We start from the raw sequence: 7,501 nt of genomic DNA on the forward strand, positions 1-7,501 counted from the left end.
TATCAGTAACCAATCCAAAGACTTCCTATATTGTATTTTAAAAGTAAGGATCCATTCATCCAAGGTCACGAATCCATAATACATGAATAGTAGCATGCCGCGTCGACAACAGAACAGTATAAAAGAAGAACTAGCTAATTCATTTTCTTGCAATCCACTGGTCCGACTGACAACTTGCATCTGCCAAATTATTTATACTAAAATTCTCCCTATGAATTCTGATCTTATATAATTTCAATTAGTAACCTTCTACAATGTAATTTAGACGTAATTCCGTATGGTGGAAATCTGAAGCTACGTAACAATACTAAAATATTTCATCAATCACCAATTACGAATGAAATTAAGAATCTTAGCTATAGAAATAGTATAGCTTGTACTCACCTAAGTTCCTTTCCTTTTAAAAGATAATTAGGTTCAAATCGGATCACATCTTTGATCAAGTAGTCAACTAAACAAATAGTTCTCCAAAATCTGCAAGTACAGACAAAATAGATTAATTTAAGGAAGATAGCTAACCCATTAACAAGATATCTCTGTACTAGACTGGTGTAAATGCAAATATAAAATTTGGGGAGATTACTGTCACAAATTTTAACCATGAAGGCCTTTGGCATGAGCTTATTTCATCAAGAGGAAAAGCTAATTAGAAATGAACTACATAGTGTGACTCGCATAAGCATACGGTACCACAGTCTACACATAAGTACGGATCAATCAATTTAAAACAGCGAATCCAGCTGCCAAATCTTAGGACACAAATTTAAATGATATACTCGAATTGCAGGTCAAAAGCTCGTAAATGTAATAAAAATAGAGTTTACCTTCACAATCAATCAAACAATAATAACTATGACAAAACCAAGACGGATAATTCTTTCAGGAATTTCCGTTTTGAGTGTCTGTGTTCCGTAATTCCTCTAGACTTCGTTACACAACCAAACTAAGCGAATTATATCTCCTTAGAAACTACATAATTCCCTTTATCATGGGAAAATTACAAGGAAAATTAATAAGAACATAGCTAGTTCGAATGTCCCATGAGGCCAGGACAGGAGCACATCTTTCAGAAATTTTAGTATTGACTGCCTATATATGCAAGGCCATAATTCTCAAACTACAAGTCTAAATCCCGTCCTCTTTCATCAGATGATAGAGGACACTTCAATGAACAAATTCCTTGAAGTGATCATTGTCTAAACCATTACCGTTACATGCAGAAATAGGCCCCAAAATGGCTATCTGCGCAATTTTTTGAAAACGAAAAAATTTAAAAGGCCAATTCAAAGGTTTTCAAAATTATCTCAATCGAAGATGATGATTCCTGAAATCACGATGTTTACTGAATACCCATTCCTTGGTTTGAGAGAATTCAAAACACTCATGCATAAAATCCAATCACACAATCATCCATTCATTCAAGCCCTTTCACAAACAGGTTGTGAGTTATAAAATAACTTGAGTGAAAACCATAACTTTCATTTATCAATTCCCATTCAAAAATTCAGTAAATCGAACTCATAACACAAACCGTCATTCACGATGTTACCCACATAGACAAATCAGCTTAAGAGCAAGAAAATGGTCGATGACACATTATTTCATTACGATGGAAGGAGAGAATTATTTTCAAGGAAACAAATTTATGAGAAGAAGTTACCCTACCTCTAGTCGTCGTAGTCATCTCAATCAACATCATTTTCATGCGAAATCCAAGCTTTCACCTCGTTAATTCTTTTCTAGGTTCATTTCTTCTTGCAATACTACAAGGACTTGGTTTGCACTTGAATTGAAGTTTGAATCTTCCAATTCGATGGTACCCTCCAATACGTTTATGAAAAATTTCAATCAAGTTCCGTGAACCTTTTTCAATCGAACAGAGAAAGGGAGAAAGACCAGAAGAAGAAAACCAAGCACCCCCCTCTCTTTTTTTTAACATCCAGAACTTGGATAACATCGACTAGTCCCGTGACAGACACGTGCTCTGGATGAGGTGCCAGTTGCATGCAACACTATTAAGGCACCCAAAATTTGAACTAAGGCAAACCTTTCTGTCTAGGCAAGAACATGTATTACTGTTGTGGGCAACCTAAGTGTTAAAGACACTTGAATTTCAAGGTTCCATTGATTCTAAGTTCAACATTTGACTAGTGGGTTCAGTCAAACCAGATAAAAAGGTCCGGAGTCTCACAGATCATCACTGGAAGATCTCATTATACGCTACAAAAAAAAAGAGTTTTGCCATGTCTGCACCGACAATCTACATGATGAAGAAGACAAAATGAGAAGAAAAAAAACACAAGATAGTACATGTGAAGAGGATGGACGCGACTTTACGATGGCATGTATGAACGAAGGGTTCGAGATCACCTCTTATATTCAGCGGATTGATGAAGCCTGAGAAGGAAAACCCTTTTATCAGTCGTGAGTTAAGGCTTTGAACGCGTGATACCAGCTGGATTAGATATTTGCTTATACAGGATAATTAGGGTTTGGCATCCAAGTCAGCAGCAGTCCCTACTGTTCTACGACTTAGACCGCGCCATCCTCCCTTCCCAAGCGCGCGTACCTAACTACTGCCATCATCTCTTGCCCAAGCCAAACGGCTCCACGTCTAAGCCAAGCCAAACGGCTCCGTGTCCAAGTCGCGCCCAAGCCAAGCCAAACGGTTCCGCGTCCAAGCAGCGCCCAAGCCAATCTAAATAGCTCCGCACCATCTTCCATGCCAAGCTAGCCGCGTCATCCGCTACTTCAAGCTAGCAGTGCCATCCTCAACCCAAGTCAACTCCAACCGCATCCTAGCCGATGCCCTAGCCAGCAGCGCCACGAGCCATTCCTTAACCAGTAGCCAAAGATACTGCACTAGTGCCAACGACCCATGGCCAAGATGAATCTATGCAAAATCCGCCAGCACAAGGATCACAGATTTCTCATGCCTTCCTCTAAAGGTTAGTTGAATTTCCTTGGCGATCTCTTCACGTCTTGCTCTCCCGATTTTACTCTTGCTTGTCACCATCTCATGCTTACCCCGTAACAATGTCATTGTTACATTCTAAGAAGGGGACTTAATGTTGATGGTGGTTTTTAGCTTGGGGTTAAAATCGTAAAACCTTGCATCTGATGTGACGTCAGTCTGCAAGAAAGCGGTGCTGCGAGTACTAACCTCTCCACCGACATATTTATTGAGCCGCTCAATATACTTTTATCCATAACACTCTTTAAATTTCGGCACCTCGCCAATACACGACTCACTGAGTACTTTCGTGTGCTATGTTCCCCAGCAGAACCCTTAAATCGGTATGGCATGACGGATTTATGTTCACTCGCAGCGGAGTAGCATGAACCTCCAAGTACCAAAGTTAAGACCATTGCACAAAATGCTCAGACGGAAAGCACACTGCATTCTGTAGATAAGGATTTTTGTGTGGCAGTATACAAAATCCAACCAATTATTGTGATAACTCACAAATAACTCATAAACCCGACTAATTTGCAAAATTAGAGTTTCTCCCCCCGCGCAGTATACTAGACCCCGTTGGTCGAAACTATGCTTAGCCAAACTAGGCGACCAAATCCGCCCCAGCGAACTAAAAGTGTGGCCGTTCCCTATCATGCCGACCCTCTTTCCATCGACCAATCAGGTCGCTTTAAACTCGCCACGCGCATTATAAGAGTGGTCGCTCCCTAGCTTGTCGGCCCCCTACTTTCATTGACAAATTAGGTTGCTCCAAACCCGCCGTATCTTCAAAATAGGTCGCCATACTAAGGCCGCTTCCCAAAAGCGCCAACTTCCCAAAACGCGCCAACATGCCGCAAGCGCATGATGCACATGTCAGACGCGCATGCTGCACACGCACGCCAGACGCGCATGCCAAACGCGCCACTGTCAATTAAAGATAGCCATGATCGACGGCTACCTTTCCTCCTGAGATGCAATCTCAGCCATCCAAGTTCGCCACCAAACTAACATGGCTTGTGGCAACTTTTGAGCGACCATGAAGCCAAACCCTAAACTAGCACGTCGCTATGCATGCCACCATGCCACATCTATTAGCACGTCGTTATGCCACGGCTACTGGCAAGCCACCATGCCACAACTACTAGCACGTCGCTATGCCACAACTACTGGCATGCCACCGTGCCACGACTACTGGCATGCCACCGTGCCACAGCTACTAGCACGTCGCTATGCCACGGCTACTGGCATGTCACCGTGCCACAGCTACTGTCATGCCACCATGCCACAGCTACTAGCACGTCGCTATGCTACGGCTACTGGCACGCCACCATGCCACAGCTACTAGCACGTCGCTATGCCACGGCTACTGGCATGCCACCGTGCCACAACTACTAGCACGTTGATATACCATGGCCACTGGCATGCCACCATGCCACACATAGCAACCTGCTACACGTTTTTCGCGAAAACACTTGAGACATCAAAACATGTCACAAACTGGGGGATACTCATCAGGGTATTGTTTTGGCGGTTTACAGCGTGCGGCGTGCAGTGCGCCTGTTATAAGAAAGTGTCATGAAGTAGGGCAATTAGTGGTGGTAAAAGTAACGGTATAACCAATTCATTTCCTTCATAATGAAATCATAATGACTGTTGGATACACAAATTCACTTCCCTCATCATGGAAGCATAAAGCCTTACGGTTACACGTTACTCTTTTCTTCCACCACTCAAATGTTTCCACTTCCTACGAGACCAGGGTACGTTTTCTTACGACTTGTATAAATAGGTCTCACCTATTTCCACCAAACAAGAAGTTTTTGAAAAAGTGGGGGTTTAACAACACCACCCAATATTTCGTTTAGCAATCTGTACGGATTTACTCCGAAGTACTTTGCTAGAGAATCAACTAGACAGTCAGACTCAATATAGATAAAAAGCATCTCACGGAGTTATTATCTCAATCTCTCAATTTGATCTTTACTCAAGCAAACATAAATCTGCGAGTCTTTATCAAAGAGAGATAACTTGGACGGTACCAAAGACCAATGTCCAAGGATCAATCAATATAAATCAACAACCAAAGGTTCGATTTCCAATTGATGATCACGAACGCACAACCTCTATTATTTCTATTATATAAAATATAATACGGAATAGAAATAACACAGACACCAGAAGTTTTTTTAACGAGGAAACCGCAAATGCAAAAAAACCCCGGGACCTAGTCCAGATTGAATACACACTGTATTAAGCTGCTACATACACTAGCCTACTGCAAACTAACTTCGGACTGATCTATAGTTGAACCCCTACCAATCTCCCACTGATACAAGGTACAGTTGTACTCCTAAGCTTCTGATCCCAGCAGGACACTGCGTAATTGATTCCCTTAGCTGATCTCACCCACAACTAAGAGATGCTGCAACCCAAAATCACAGACTTGATAATAAACGAATCTGTCTCACACAGAAAAGTCTATCGAAAGGATAAATCTGTCTCCCACAGATGAACCCTAGGTTTTGTTCCGTCTTTAGATATAAAATCAAGGTAACATGAACCAATTGATAATCCGGACTTATATTCCCGAATAACATCCTAGATTAATCAATCACCTCTCTACAATCCTTCCTGACTAAACAAGCGGATTGTCGAGGAATCACAAACAGTGAGACGAAGATGTTTGTGACTTCTTTATCTTGCCTATCGGATAACTCTCACGATCTCAAGTCAATCAATCGATTGTACTCGTACGATAGAAGATGCAAGATCAGATCACACAACTACGATAAAAGTAGTATCGGTATGGCTTCACAATCCCAATGAAGTCTTTAAGTCGTTAACTCGAGTTTAGAGAAGAAACTCAAGAGTTAACGGAGATCGACTCTAGCGAGCGCACTAGTAGCACACAGACGTGTGGGGATTAGGTTTGCTCAATGCTAGATGTCTCCTTTATATAGCCTTCAAATCAGGGTTTTGCCTTAGGTACAAAGCAAACTCTATCCACCGTTAGATGAAAAACTGATTTAGATTCAAGCCAATATCTCTCAACCGTTAGATCAAAAGACATAGCTTGTTACACACACTTGGGTACACGTTTACTGGGTTTGAGAAAACCATGCCCAAACGAGTACACGTATGTTGGTTCAACATGATAACCCAAAAGGTCAACCATATGAGCATCTCATATTAATCATGTTATTCTTCACCATAACTAGTTCAATTGACTCAAATGAACTAGTTAAGAGCTGTTCAATTGCTATGAGATCTTATCTAACTACACAAGACACAATTGAAACAAAGATGATTCGATTCGATTAAAATCGGCTCATGAACATTATAGCCACGGTTTGCATAAAGCATTCCTTAATAATTAATGTTTCATGTTCAGAGCACATATTTAGATCATAACCTCTTAAGTTCAGAAACAAGCTCGCGGACTTAAGTTAATCGGTTGAGTTTTCCAAACTCAGCAGAAATTCTCGGGTCGAGAACTTCCGCCAGTTTGCGGACTGAGTTCGCTGACTGGGTTCGCGGACTTGACAAGCTAATTCCACAATCCTCCCAATTTCTCTTGATCAACAAAGTTCTAAAACTCTGGTTCAAGGAATACATGGTTATATAATCTAAACTCTCATTTCAATCATTGAAACATTCTCAGAGGGCGATATTCAGCCGTGAAGAACAACAGACCTTTCTCGTCAGAGCAATTTCGAAAGTAATTAAAACTTTCATGACTTTCGTCACTAGGTGAAGATAAACCTGATCAAAGCGAAACGCTTTACCAACACATGATTTCGATTAAAAGATAAGCAATGAATACTCAGCTCGAAATATCAAGTGTATATGATCTAGTCTATATAGCATACGACTTTTGTCTCATAAGAAGTAAGAGAAGAATATATAGACTTTTGAGTGATAGATAAGTTCAAGTCTTCACATACTTTTTTGTTGATGAAGTTCCACGGTTCCTTGGTGTAGATCTTCGTCATTGTCGTTGAATCACCATGAATTCCTTGAGCTCAACTAACTTTTCCTATCATAGTCCGAGACTTAGATAATAGGCTAGAAATCAAGACTTTATAGTTTTGATCACTAACATTGACAAACATGCTTGATATAGCAACGCATGCGAGGTGACCGAGCTATGCTCTAACAATCTCCCCCTTTGTCAATTTTAGTGACAAAACTATTAATACATATGGATTACAAAAAAGATAAACTTTAGTGGCTCCTATTCCATAGCCCAATCTTCAACGTTCCTTGAAATCTTCGTCCTTCCAAGTACTCCAATGATCCCAAAGGTTGTAAGTTTAGTATCACCATTGTTGAAGATCCGTAGCTATAACAATGAGAGAAATCGAGATTCTCGATCATTATTATACAGTGTCATAGTATTATTATGAACATCAAAGTCCAATTGCATCATGACTTTAACAATAATACTATGGTGATATGTATCACTCCCCCTTAGTCAATACTCCATCTCGATCATGGAAACCACTCCCCCTTACACAATGATCCGAAAACCATATGTATTTG

At 40.7% G+C, this 7,501-nt stretch overlaps 1 long non-coding RNA gene across 1 annotated transcript; it reads right to left on the reverse strand.

Annotated features, from left to right (window-relative positions):
- Window positions 1-305: 305 nt before the first annotated feature.
- Window positions 306-1,908, reverse strand: LOC113293260. Its single transcript, XR_003332164.1, has 2 exons — window positions 1,666-1,908; window positions 306-474 (listed from the first exon to the last, which is right to left on the reverse strand). It is a non-coding gene; the product is annotated as an uncharacterized LOC113293260 (long non-coding RNA).
- Between the last annotated feature and the right edge of the window lie 5,593 nt (window positions 1,909-7,501).

This window comes from Papaver somniferum, chromosome 7 (genome assembly GCF_003573695.1).
Source record: "Papaver somniferum cultivar HN1 chromosome 7, ASM357369v1, whole genome shotgun sequence".
NCBI classification, from domain to species: Eukaryota; Viridiplantae; Streptophyta; class Magnoliopsida; order Ranunculales; family Papaveraceae; genus Papaver; species Papaver somniferum.